Source organism: Mytilus galloprovincialis, chromosome 10 (genome assembly GCF_965363235.1).
Source record: "Mytilus galloprovincialis chromosome 10, xbMytGall1.hap1.1, whole genome shotgun sequence".
Lineage (NCBI taxonomy): Eukaryota > Metazoa > Mollusca > Bivalvia > Mytilida > Mytilidae > Mytilus > Mytilus galloprovincialis.
The window spans coordinates 9,248,944-9,262,237 of NC_134847.1; the positions used below are offsets into that span (position 1 = coordinate 9,248,944).

Consider the following 13,294-nt stretch of genomic DNA (forward strand, 5'->3'; position numbering starts at 1 on the left):
ATACTTCAATGTTTCAAATTAATTCTTAAAATGAAAACTGAGTTTGACAAGAAACCATATTTTATCAAATCGATTAATGTAGACAAATCTTTTTTACAGTTACAAATGTATGTGACAGTTAAACACTCAATAACTTTCTTTAATTAGTATAGTAAGATAATACAGAGTGAATGAATTATAAAAAAGGTTGGATTCAGTTTTTAATTGTCAATTATACTTCCCTCCCCCATATTTTTCGAACTATCTATTCATATATGTGTAACCAAGAAATCCACAGTCTAAAACTAGGAGACTGATATGAGGATTTGGTCACAACTAAATGTTAAACCTAAGTAACCATGCACCATAAACTAGTAGTAATACACAGAAGATTAATTCCACTTAGTATATAATTTATTTCCAAGACTGGAACTTGTCACCAAGCCTGTGACTTCCAAACTTATATCTTTTACAAAATAGTACAATATATATATATATGAGAATTAAACAATAAGATAAAAATCAATTATTACATAATGTGTTGACAAATATAAACAAGTTATTATCCAGATAAAGAAAGATAAATAATTAATACAACTCTTTTAGCAATGTCTCTAATTTAGGGCGATATCTTTTTGCGCCAAAAAGTAACTCATTTGCGCCACAACTTAAATTGCGCCAATACTTCTTTTGCGCCACCTAATTTTCAAAACTATAGGTATCATTTGCACCAATAAAATAATCATTTAATTCCGCCATTTTTATTTATTTTTTATTTTATTTAGCTCTGAATTTATCAATTTTGAAGGTCGCTCCGACAACATATCGCTTGCTTTTCTTTTGCATTTGTTTCGTGAATATGATCTAATTCTCAAAATAATTGCACACGATTCATCTGTGAATAGCCTAGCACAACAGGACTTAACTGTACATCTCTACCTTATATCTTCAGTTTTCTTTACAATGCCTGACGAAATTTGTGTTCTTTAACATGATGACCGGTTTTCCTCTATTGGACTCTATTTTTTTAATGGTATAGAATACATCTTGACTCGTGACAAAATATTCTATTACTTAACAATTTATTTTTTGGTGAGTTTTCTTAAATTTGATGATAGAGTGTATAGTTAAAACTTAAATGGAAAAGTTGATTATAGTACATGTATGATATAGGTAAAACATGTACAGGTATGATATAAGTAAAAAATATTTACAGGTAAATGTGGCGCAATTTCATTTCATTTATTGGCGCAATTAATACCATCAAAATAAAAGAGAGTGGCGCAATTAATACCTTTTCAAAACTGCAATTGGCGCAAATTGATTCTGCCCCTAATTTAAGAAGGATAAAGGATTAAGCCCTGAGGCATTATTGTCACTTTGATTATAAAATGTCCATTATCAATTGGATATATATTAACTTATTGTCCAAGTAAAATATATAATATAAACATAATTAATGATAAATTCTTTGAGTCTCAAACATAAGCATTAAAAACCTAAACACATCTGAAAGTCATTTTAACTCTGTCATATATGTTTAATAAATAATGCAACAATTTATTTTTAGTTAAACTTATTTTATTATCTCTTTATTAATTTCAGCTATGTCAACCAGAATGACTTTTAACACAGTTATTGAATTAGTTTCCTTGGAGACTTTAACAGTAATTGTTAAGACTTGGAACCAGACAGAATGAAACTGTGAAAAAGTTTACATATACATGTACAGTGTACATGTAGCTTCAATATGAATCAATTGATACACCGTAAGTATATCTTCTATGAAAGTTATAAATTGGTTGTTCACAAAATTTAGTTTTTACTAGACAAATGCTAGATATATTTGAGCATATAATACAAGACCAAATTATATATTAAAACAAATACAAAAGTTTTTCTAAATATTACTATTTTTCCTATATATATGGTGATATTAATTATATGATCAAATTGTTAGATACAACTACACTGTATAAAATAGAGGATGTTGTATGATTGCCAATGAGAAAACTCATCCAATGATAGACAAAATGACAGCAATTAACAACTGTAGCCTAAAGTAGGTCACCACACAGTCTTAAACAATGAGTAAATCCCATACCACACAGAGAGCTATAAAAGACCCTGTAATGACAAATGTAAAACAATTGAAACAAGAAATTTGGCCTAGTTTATGTACAAAATAATGAACAAAAAAAACAATATGTGATACAACAAACAACAACCACTGAACTACAGCCTCCTGAATTGGGACAGACATAAACATGTGGCAGGGTTAAACATGAAAGCTGGTGCCCCCCCCCCCTTACCTGAAAGTGTAACAGTACAAAATAAGAACAAATTATAAAATAAGTTGAAAAAGTATTAACTCATCAGATGGATACAAAAAGAAATACATTTAACCAAAAAAAAGAGGGGACATGCCCGGTACAAGTATACAAACAACTGAAAGACATTCAGTACAGATATGAGATTATTGACTTTAAGCAAACTCAAGCTTAATATGAGGTGTGAAAAATAACCCTAAATCTGATAGGTCCTGCAACTTTTGAACAACAGACTCCAAAAAATCAAAATTAAAAGTGAACTCAATCTAAATTTTGTGTTAAAATTTCATGAGAAATTGTTCAAAGCAAAGAAGACTATAATATTTAAGGACTATTTTTGGTCCAAGAATATAAAATGTTTGTCAACTATTTCAAAAAGACACATTATGTTTGGAAATGTATAACTTTCTTGGATGCACACATATCAAGTCTAAACTATATTTTTATTTGACCAAAAAAACAAGGAAAATCAAGAATTTTACAAATTTTGTTTTAGTTTATTGCCATAGTAACTCTTAAATTGGTAAAAAAAAAACATTATTTTCTGAAAATGGTGTAAAACCTTTTTTATTTAGCCCCTTCTACTTTGAGATATTGAACAAAGTGTTGTCATTTGAAAGGATGGATGGACAAACAATGGCATATCATATACATCCCTTACCTACTGTACATCAAACCAGAAGTAACAAAGTTAAAAAAAAAATGTTTATATATTTTCAGATCACAATTATGTCAACCTAATCATTTGAAGTTTACCAAGTCATATGAGACGCATTGAAAGCCTGTAGAGGTTCTACATGTATACATAAATGGAATAGACTCACACTTACAAATAACAAGACTAATGCACTCTCAAACAAGGATTATTCACGTTTCAATGAGTGAATTGAAGTGCATACTAGCTGCGCATGGAAATTTGTGTGCATTTTTAAATATTTATTTTCGTTTGATTAAATTTTTGTTTTCAAAAAATTGCATGTCTTCATAAATTAAGCATGAACATACATGTATTGTTGTTATTAATTAAAATAGAAATAAAGAATAGTTTTATCTCAGACTCAATTTTAGCCCAATAATACAGTTAAATATGATTTAACTTTTTTCCAAATATATGAACATATGATACAAGGAGATGTGGGGTATAGGTTCATTGGACAGCATCCCAACAACACAAAACACAATACTTAAAGTTGAATACAATTAACAGAATAGTTTAAAACTTTCAATTGGCCATCATTCATCAAAAAGTGTGAATATATTCAAATTTATAGCCCAACAAATACAAATCTGCTATCAACAAAAAGAAAACAGGAATTAAATTATCTCGCAAATGAATTATTATTGTGCAAACCGGGTTAACCCGATCTTAAAATGGATACATTATAAACACTTTTGATTAAATAGTAGATTTTATGCATAAAACAATGCAGTATTACAACTGCTCTTACTACAAAGACATCAATTTTTGTCAAGAATTTGATGTTGAAATAATTATGGCATATATTACCATATGAGATATTCAAGCTCCATGTAGCTTCCAGTTTTTTGGTGATCTGGCGACGGCAGCTGTATTAGCTAACTTCTTAAAAGCTTTATATTTTAGAAGGTGGAAGACCTGGATGCTTTATACTTTTTATTTAGATGCGTCATGTTACAAAGTTTCCTTCAGTCACATGTCTAATGTCCTTGACCTCATTTTCATGGTTCAGTGACTACTTGAAAAACGATTAAGATTTTTTGTAATGTGAAATTCTCTCTTATCATAAGTAAAAGCCTTAGGATAACCATGTTTGGTATGTGCGTAGCTTGCAAGGTTCTCATGCCCATCAGACAGTGTTCACTTGACCTTGACCATTTCAGGGATCAGTGAATAAGGTTAAGTTTTGGTGGTCAAATCCACATCTCAGATACTATAAGCAATAGGTCGAGTTTATTCGGTGTATGGAAGCACTGTAAGGTGTACATGTCCAACTGGTAGGTGTCATCTGACCTTGACCTCATTTTCATGGTTCAGTGGTAATAGTTCAGTTTTTGTGTTTTGGTCTTTTTTTCTTATGCTGTATGCAATAGGTCTACTATATTTGGTGTATGGTATGATTGTAAGGTGTACATGTCTAGCTGGCAGGCATCATCTGACCTTGACCTCATTTTCATGGTTCAGTGGTCAAAGTTAAGTTTTTGAGGTTTTTTTTCTAATACTATATGCAATAGGTCAATTATGTTTGGTGTATGGAAATATTTTATGATCTTTATATCAGTTGCGCAGGTTTTATTTGACTTTGACCTAATTTTCACAGTTCATTGCTCAGTGTTAAAGTTTGTGTTTTGTTCTTTTTTTCAAACTACATGTATAAGCAATAAGTCAGCTATATTTATTGTATGGAAAAACTGTTAGCTGTACATGTCTACCTGGCATGGTTCATCTGACCTTGACCTCATTTTCATGGTTCATTGGTTAATGTTAAGTTTATGTGACAGTTGAAATACAGCTTTATCTTTAGGACTATCAACATAATATCAATGATTAGTAAAGAAGGCCAGACATTTCAGCGTGTGCACTCTTGTGTTTCCTAACTGAATAAAAATTATGAGATTTTAATTTCTAGTGAGACAATAATTTAGCAGTGACAAACAGGCAATTGGACCTGATTCCTTTTCAAAGTTTTTGAAATATAAGCAATTGATTTACAGTACATATATTCATTACTGGTTTAAATTTAATGCACACAACTCCAATATCAATTATTGTTAATGCCAAGAGTATCAGGACATAATTTGGGTGTAACAGCTACCAAGGTATCTGTTAGCTTAAAACCCAGTCCCCAATCATGTATATTAAATAGTTGAAATTAGTTAATGTGCAGTAAAAGTAAAGAGTATATATGTACAATAATGTAAGAGAGAAGTGGTCAAGATAATGTTTTGATGAGCAGTAATAAAAATACAATACAAATTAATGCAGCAAGGTTCAGTATTTCAGTATTTCAAAGAATTATTTCATAGGTGTCTAGGTTAAATGCTTGAACAAGAATAGGATTTATAGTTATTAGGACCATTACATCTACATGTACCATTCATCTATTAAAAGGGGGCAGGTTTGTTTTCTCTCTTGGAAGTCACATAACTTTAAACTGCATTGATAATTTTTTTCAATCAACTGCTTGAAATGTGTGGCTGTGTAATGGTAGGGTGATGTCATCATTGGGAGACATTTAGTTTTTAGACAATAACTAAAGTATAAGAGAACGGATCTGTACAAGATGGTCCAACCGGTCCAAAATTAAAGTTGTTTTGATTTTTATAAAAAAAAATATTAAGGGTTTTTTGTTATGCTGAATCTAACCATGAATTTAGATTTTGAGCCCCATTATCAAATTAGTCCACATTGAAGTCCTAACAGTTCAAAACTAAACTTAGTTAGCTTTCATTAAAAGTTCAATTCTTCTGATTCTCAACATGTATTTATGTTTTGAATATTATACCATATTACATGTACATATATTATAAGGGAAATATCCAGTTTTAAAATTTAAAGTTCTTAATCCACATTTAATCTGTGCCAGAAATCAAGCTATGTCAAATAAATATATAATCATGATAATCACAATCCAAATTGAGAGCTGTATCAAGCTTGAATGTTGTGTCCATTATTGTTCAGGGTTCCTTCTCGGGGTAGTATATAGCAGCACCCAACCATGCCAACAGAGCATTATATTTTGGAAGGAGCAAACTTATTTTAACAATTCACTTTTGGAAAAATTATTATAGATACAACGTAAATAAATGCTGATTTCATGGATTTTCTTGTTTTAAACTTTTATTACACCTCAAGCTCTGTCATGATTGATGAAATGAAAGACTGACTATATTCAAACTTGAGTTGATGATGTCAGAAAAAAGTTCAAGCCTGCAATAACTCTTGGATGTGTGGTTGTTACAAATAAAATAAAACTGAATAAACATTATAATTGCTATTGTAGGTAAGAAGATCTGGAACACATGTGAAAATATGTCACATTTTGTAAGGTTTGACATGACAAAATGACGGAGATTACTAAATAAGACTGTAGCACATGCAGGTTATACCATATAACCTAAAGTTGCTTAAATCAATATCATTTGAACTTTGGTGGATAGTCACATTACCAATCATTCCTGAACTCCATATTTTAATAATCATGATCATATATGTATTACAGCACTTTTTTAAAATGTGTTAAAGAGTTTCTGTCCCAATTATTGTGTAAAAATCAAATGGCCAATATACTATGTGCTTATCAAGTTAGTGAACATATTGAAGGGAAAGTTAACATGATCATTTGTTAATTAGTCACCAATGTGTTTCACTATGTGTCCAGGATGCAAACTTTAAAGTTTATATATGTAGGGTTGTAGTCTACTGACAACCTCTTTACTTCATACTGAGAATGTATTGACCTGTTGACATGCATGTATTGAAAGTACATATGTAAAAAGAATGAAAATGACACATTTTTATGTTATTTAACTAACAATGTTAAACCTTGAACGGAAATGATATGAACCTAAAGTCTTATATTATGGGAAGGGGCACTGACTGACCTAAATATGGGGGGGGGGGGGGTGGGGGTGGGGAGTTGTTGGTCCCAGTCATGCTTCAGTGATTCCCTATATAATAACCAAACATTTTCCAGGGGAAAAAGGAGGACTAAGCCACCCTAGATCCAACTATAAATGGATAAAAGGTGTCCCTTTGAAAAGGAAACGTGGAAAGGCTTGCATAATTTGGTAGACCAAAATTCAATGAACTTCCTCCGTTGACAACCGCATATTCGAATTCAAATCATCATTTGTACCTGTCCAAGTTTATTTTGCAGCATTTAGGCTTGTTTTCTCTTTGGACTTAGGAGGGACTATGCGCCTAACATACATTTCTATTATCTGATTCACGTTTCCCTCCATATTTACTTTCCAAAGGGCTGGGGAAGATAACTGAGATATGAATGCACACACATAATAAAGGTCCTGTGTGGGACGTAAATTTATTGCTCATTTTTTATATCTAGGAAAAGTTATTTAAATTTTGGGAAGAAATTATAAAATTGACGTTTTTCAAGCCGGTAACTAATGGTTCTGAGGAAATTTATTGCGTAGATAATCGTTCCAAAATTTGGAACGAATTTCGAAAGCCGGTGGCAGTGATTGATGGAGTAAGGGAAAAAAGTTCCGGAACGGAAAAGATCACTGTCCGGAGTTTGGTGTTAACGTTTGCATCTAAATCTTAGCATCCCGCTTTTTGTTCTCTTCTTCTTTTTTCCTTTCTTTCTTTATTTAATCTTATTCTTTCAGTGGTGGTTAAATTTGTTTTGGCCTACAAGAACGTAGTTTATGCATAAAAAATTAAAATGACAAAATAAACACCGTAAAATAAACGTTACGTTGAAAATCACGGAAAAACGTTACAAGATTGCACGGTAACAAATCAGACTAGACATTTCGATTTTCTTATTATTTTTTTGTCTTTCATTATTTATTCAAAATTCCTTTTATATGAGAAAGACTTTTAAAAACACATTACAAAAACAATACATAAACTCAATAATAAGATACACAATTGATTTATATTTACGTTCGAATGTACAACATCTTTACAAAAACGTACATTATTTGTGCATTTAGCACACGGTAACAAAATGGACTAGACAAGCATAAAGTTAAAATTCGATTAGAAAATTCCACTTCCAAACCATATTTTTGTACTATTTGTAAACGGTATTAAAAGCACATTAAGAATATATGTTGTTTTTTTCGTTTACATATTATTGCATTCCATAAAATTTCTTACCGTAGAATCAATTGTAATTTTCCCCCTATTTCATATGACTTGTTACATCATCTTTTGAACATTCCAATGCATCTTCTAACTCGAATATTTGAAAAAATGCCCAAAACGTCGGATGCGACGTCGAAGCGAATTGTGCTAAAATTTCGCATAGCATTTCTTGCTAATTTGCGTGCAAAAATAAGATTTTCTGATTCAAATTACTAAAAAAACTCGATTTCCATGTTACAAGTTACGCTCATATTTTTTGACGTTTTGTTCCCTTGAGTGTTATTTGATTTAATTTTATGTTATAATTTTATTATTTTAAAGATATTACTATAAAACTATAGTCTATGTTTAGACATAACATATCATACCAGTTTTCATTTATTCTAATAAGGCATGCTAAAAATAGGAAGAAAAAACGCGGAACTAGTAGGGTTCACCAATACTGTGCGTACCGTCCTAATGCTCTAATAGTGAGCTGTTTGTTGTAATTTAATTATAATATTTATGTTTGGAAGCATATTTTTGGGGTTTTAATTTGCTATTGTCCAGTAGCAAATATTACATGCATGTTCAGGACAAAAACAATTTACAATGAATACACTTGGTAGGTTCTTTAATAGTTGCCATCCGGGATGAAACGAGTCACAAGTCACTGAATCTGTGTATTTGTATACCCCCACTTTAAAAAAAGGGGGGTATACTGTTTTACCTCTGTCTGTCCGTCAGTCCGTCCGTCAGTCAGTCCCTTCCATGAATATTTTTGTTGCATTTTTCTCAGGAACTACAATACAAGGATTTCTGAAGTTTGGTTTCAGGGTTTATCTAAGTCGGGTATATCTTGTGATGCGTTTTCAGATTGATCACTTGACAACTTTCTGTTAACTGAACACTTGTATGATTTTACACATGAAAGCCAGGTTGAAAATTTTCGTCACACTTTTCTCAAGAACTACAATATAAGGATTTCTGAAATTTGGTTTCAGGATTTATTTAAGTCAGCTATACCGTGCGATGCGTTTTCAGATTCATCACTCGACAATTTCCTGTTTACCGAACACTTGCATATTTTTACACTATTTATATTATCCACTTGCGGCGGGGTATCATCAGTGAGCAGTAACTGTAGCTCGCAGTTTCACTTGTTTTTTCTAAGGTGTATATATGAATTCAGAATGTGGGACCCATTTTCGTAATTTATAAATGTGACCATTTTTAAAATTTCCATTACTGTACTGTCATAGATAAAGGAAGATTGGGTGTGTGTGCCAATGAGACAACTCTCCATTCAAATAACAATTTATCACCCTGTATAACCCCGATACAGATGAAACCGGACGTTGACGCGTTCGAGTTGAGCACACCGTATAGCACTGAGTTCAGACAGTAAGGAATTCATACTTTTAAAGACAATCCAATATCTATTCTTCGTATATTTTGCGCCAATATATTATTTGCAATAATACTTATGAGTTACTAAAAGGTTTTTCAAAAATGTGACATTTTTTTATACAAAAATAAAAAAACGCACGACGATATCAATGATAAAACGTGCTTGGTATTTTTAAACATTCAAAACTTAATGTTTCTCGTACCTCATAGTTTTTAAAACTTACATTTTTGAAAACTTCATAGTATAAATTAACAAACTTATAAAGATCGTTTGTTTATGTTGTATCTAGAAACAAAAAAATACACGTTTTAAAATGTCTCTATTTTCATGTTGTATACGCTTCGTTGTCATTACACCTTTTTATACTGTACGCTTCGTTGACAAAATATTGCGTTTGTCAATCAGGGCCGTAACTACCTATGAGGCAGGGGAGGCAACTGCCTCCCCTGAATTTTCTACACCAAAATTTTTTTTTGAAGTAAAAAAATAAAATATTGACAATATGTACACGAAGAACTTGAATTTATATTATAAACAACACAAGCTAACAGTTTTAACAGTGTTATCATGATACGTAATATCAGTCATTTTTCGGATTTTTGATCGAAAGTAAACCGTTTCAGTACTTGTTTTATTTTCAGATTTTTCGTGTGGCCGTCCGTCTGTTATTCAGTATTGAGGGGGTCAGTATTCGAATGAGAAAACACATGAAACTTTGCTTTCGATAATTTTGAATAAAAACTTAACTATTCACTTTTAGTTGGGGGCTCAATTATTTAAGCAGAGGAAGTTCCTTTTGTATTGTGAATCTTTTAAATTCGTTACCGGCTGAATCAGCTGTTGGATGTTTTTTTTTAAGTTTCCCGATCGTACGATAACATTATGGTCAATGCCTCAGTAGTTAAACACTCTCATTCGTTGTACCAGGGACTTTCTATACTAAGTATATACTAGACTAGTATAGAAAGTCCCTGGTTGTAGCTATATACATGTCTGTGCAGCTTTCAACAATATTGAAATTCAAGATCCTCGATAAAAAAAAAATCTTGCGTTTATAATCTTGCTTTATATGTTTTTTTAAACTTACCAGTTTCTAAAAAAAATATCTTTAAATACAGAAAATACAGATAATAATTGTTTGCATGAAAATTGCTCCAAGGATCCAGCAAAACTGATCTTTCTTAAAGTAAGGAAATCGAAGGAAAACGGGTAATTTTAGCCATATCATTTGAGAAAAAATCCACGGTCACAATATATTTTTTGTTAACAATTATAGGTAAAAGTACAGCCTGCAAGACGGAGCTAGCCTTGGCTCACCCGAACAGTAATCTCAGCTTGTTTTTGCATAAAAGTTGCTTCCAGATTCAAGCAATACTGATGTTTCTCAAAGTAAGGAAATCGAAGGGAAGCGGGTAATTTTTAGCCAATGACTTCTAGAGAAAAAAAAATCGGCGAGGGGCTTCGCCCCCTACACCCTATCAAAGGGGGCTCAATCGGCGGCCCCCAAACCCCTGCCTCGCCTGAATTCGAATCCTAGTTACGGCCCTGTCAATGAATTTTGCATGTATTAGATTATGCTTTGATATGATTATAACCAATATGCATGTTTGAAAATAATAATTTACCATCATAACATGCAGACAGCAACCCATAATGTCAGTTGTATTGTCGAAAAACACTTGGAGGAAATTTTTACATTTAAAAAAATCCTCATGTATACAAAAGTTTGAATTGGTAGGAAAATACAATAACTCGACAGATGCAACTATGACAAAGCATACAGATATACACGTCCGATTTCTAATTTCATAGCATATTTGAAAGTGTTAACCATACAACAGTCAATGAACGGTTAGGTGGTGGGTTGGGTGCCCGCTAACATGTTTAATCCTGCCATATTCTGTATGTGCCTGTCCAAAGCCAGGAGCCTGTAATTCAGTGGTTGTATATATTTTTTTGTTCACCGGTGTGACTTTTGTGCAAAAATTGAGCCATTAGTTTTCTCGTATGCACTGACTACATTTGTTATTTCGGTGTGCTTAATAGTGGTGTGGGCTCTTTCATTGTTAAGGTTCATGTGGACCCTATGGCTAAAATGGTCGTGTTTTCACCTCAAAATTTTCTCTGAGTACAGACAAACCTGCACATCTGTAAAAAAATTCAGGCATAGCATGCCCTAGATAAATGAACTCTAAGTATGTTTTAGAAAAATAAAAACTTACCAGGATTTTGCCGTGCACTTTTTTTCATTCCTCCAGAAGGTGCCAAAATAAACTAAGTTGGGAAACAGGTTTGAGAACTTCCCCATAGGTAAAAATTAAAGTGAACATTTTTAATTGACATGGACATTAGATGGACAATAGATACCTGACAATAATTGGTTATTTAAACTGTGTACCTGAGTGGACAATATCAAGGTAAACTCAACTGTTTGTTAATTTTATCATCTTCTGCAGATACGAAAAAAAGTGTACGGCAAAATCCATTTAAGTTATGAATTTTCTAAATCATACAATGCATTTGAATTCTATTTATCTAGGGCATGCTATGCCTTAAAACTTTTCCAGATACACAGGGGTGCCTGTACTCAGAGAAAATTTTGAGATAAAAATACGGCCATTTTAGCCATAGGGTCCACATGAACCTTAAAAGGCGTACGGTGACCTATAGTTGTTCATTTTTGTTTCGTTTGGTCTCTTGCGAAGAGCTGTTTCAATACCGCATCTTCTATTTGATATAGAAAGTAATCAAATATATTCAATGGATTATAGGTTAAGCCTTTTTGGCCTGAATCTCAGAGGCGGGTCCAAGGTGGTCATAGATTACCATAGAGTTACATTAAGGCTCAAGAATAGGTGTATGCAAGGAACATGTAACTGATAGCCATCAATAGTAATACAGTTACTTCAATGTGAAGATATAAAGATGAAGAGACAACACTCAATATTAACTGGTTTGCTTTCTTTAATTATGTTTTTGTGTTTGTTTAATTTTTATGGTATAAAGATAATGCTTAAATTCCTCGAACATTACAGTCTTTCTACTGTGGTGCAAAAATCTAAATGATTGGTCAGGTCATTCTGGTTATTATAAACACCTTTAAAGTCTATACTCACCCATATGCATTTCATTCAAATTTTGATTAATTTCACAGAAGACCACAGGGACCATATTTATAATCCCCAGTTACCCTTGGCGTCATTGGTAAATTATGGGTTAGCAAAGCATCAATCACCAACCTAACCTTAGACATTTGATGTGTTTCTTCTTTACTGTTGGTACTTAACAATAGACCCTTTTATTTGTTTATGACACGCGTACGTAATGGCTGATTGTTGGTTGCTTAACGATCACTTGCAAATATGCCATGCATGTTCAGGATAAGCACAAAGAAGCAACACATACATGTAAGTCCTGTGAGGAGACCCTCCGGAATTACGTCAGGGACTTTTGGATTGCCACTGGATAAAATGATGTATATTTCATAAAGACACAAATGGTGCCTTTCAACAGGCTATTTATAGACCTCTCTTGAAGTTTTTGCAGGGGTTAGTACTGTGTAGTTAGCGAGGTACTCTCTTTACACGAGACTTTGGATTTTATATTCCCATTCGGACAGGACGTGACTGTGTACTGTTACATCCCACACAACTAAATGGGTGGCCAACTTCAGTCAGTTTTTACTGCCGATCGGAAAAAGACCAAAGTGATCATAATTTATAGTATATCTCCCAGTCACCCTTCACCAAATTCTTTCATAAATAAAAAAAACAATTGGCCACA

At 32.4% G+C, this 13,294-nt stretch overlaps 1 protein-coding gene and 1 long non-coding RNA gene across 2 annotated transcripts in view; both read left to right on the top strand.

Annotated features, from left to right (window-relative positions):
- The window catches only part of LOC143049787 (arginine kinase-like), a 196,582-nt gene that overhangs the window by 68,927 nt on the left and 114,361 nt on the right, over positions 1-13,294 (top strand). The window lies entirely within an intron of this gene.
- On the top strand, positions 985-3,360 carry LOC143048958 (uncharacterized). Its single transcript, XR_012969962.1, has 2 exons — positions 985-1,748; positions 3,030-3,360. It is a non-coding gene; the product is annotated as an uncharacterized LOC143048958 (long non-coding RNA).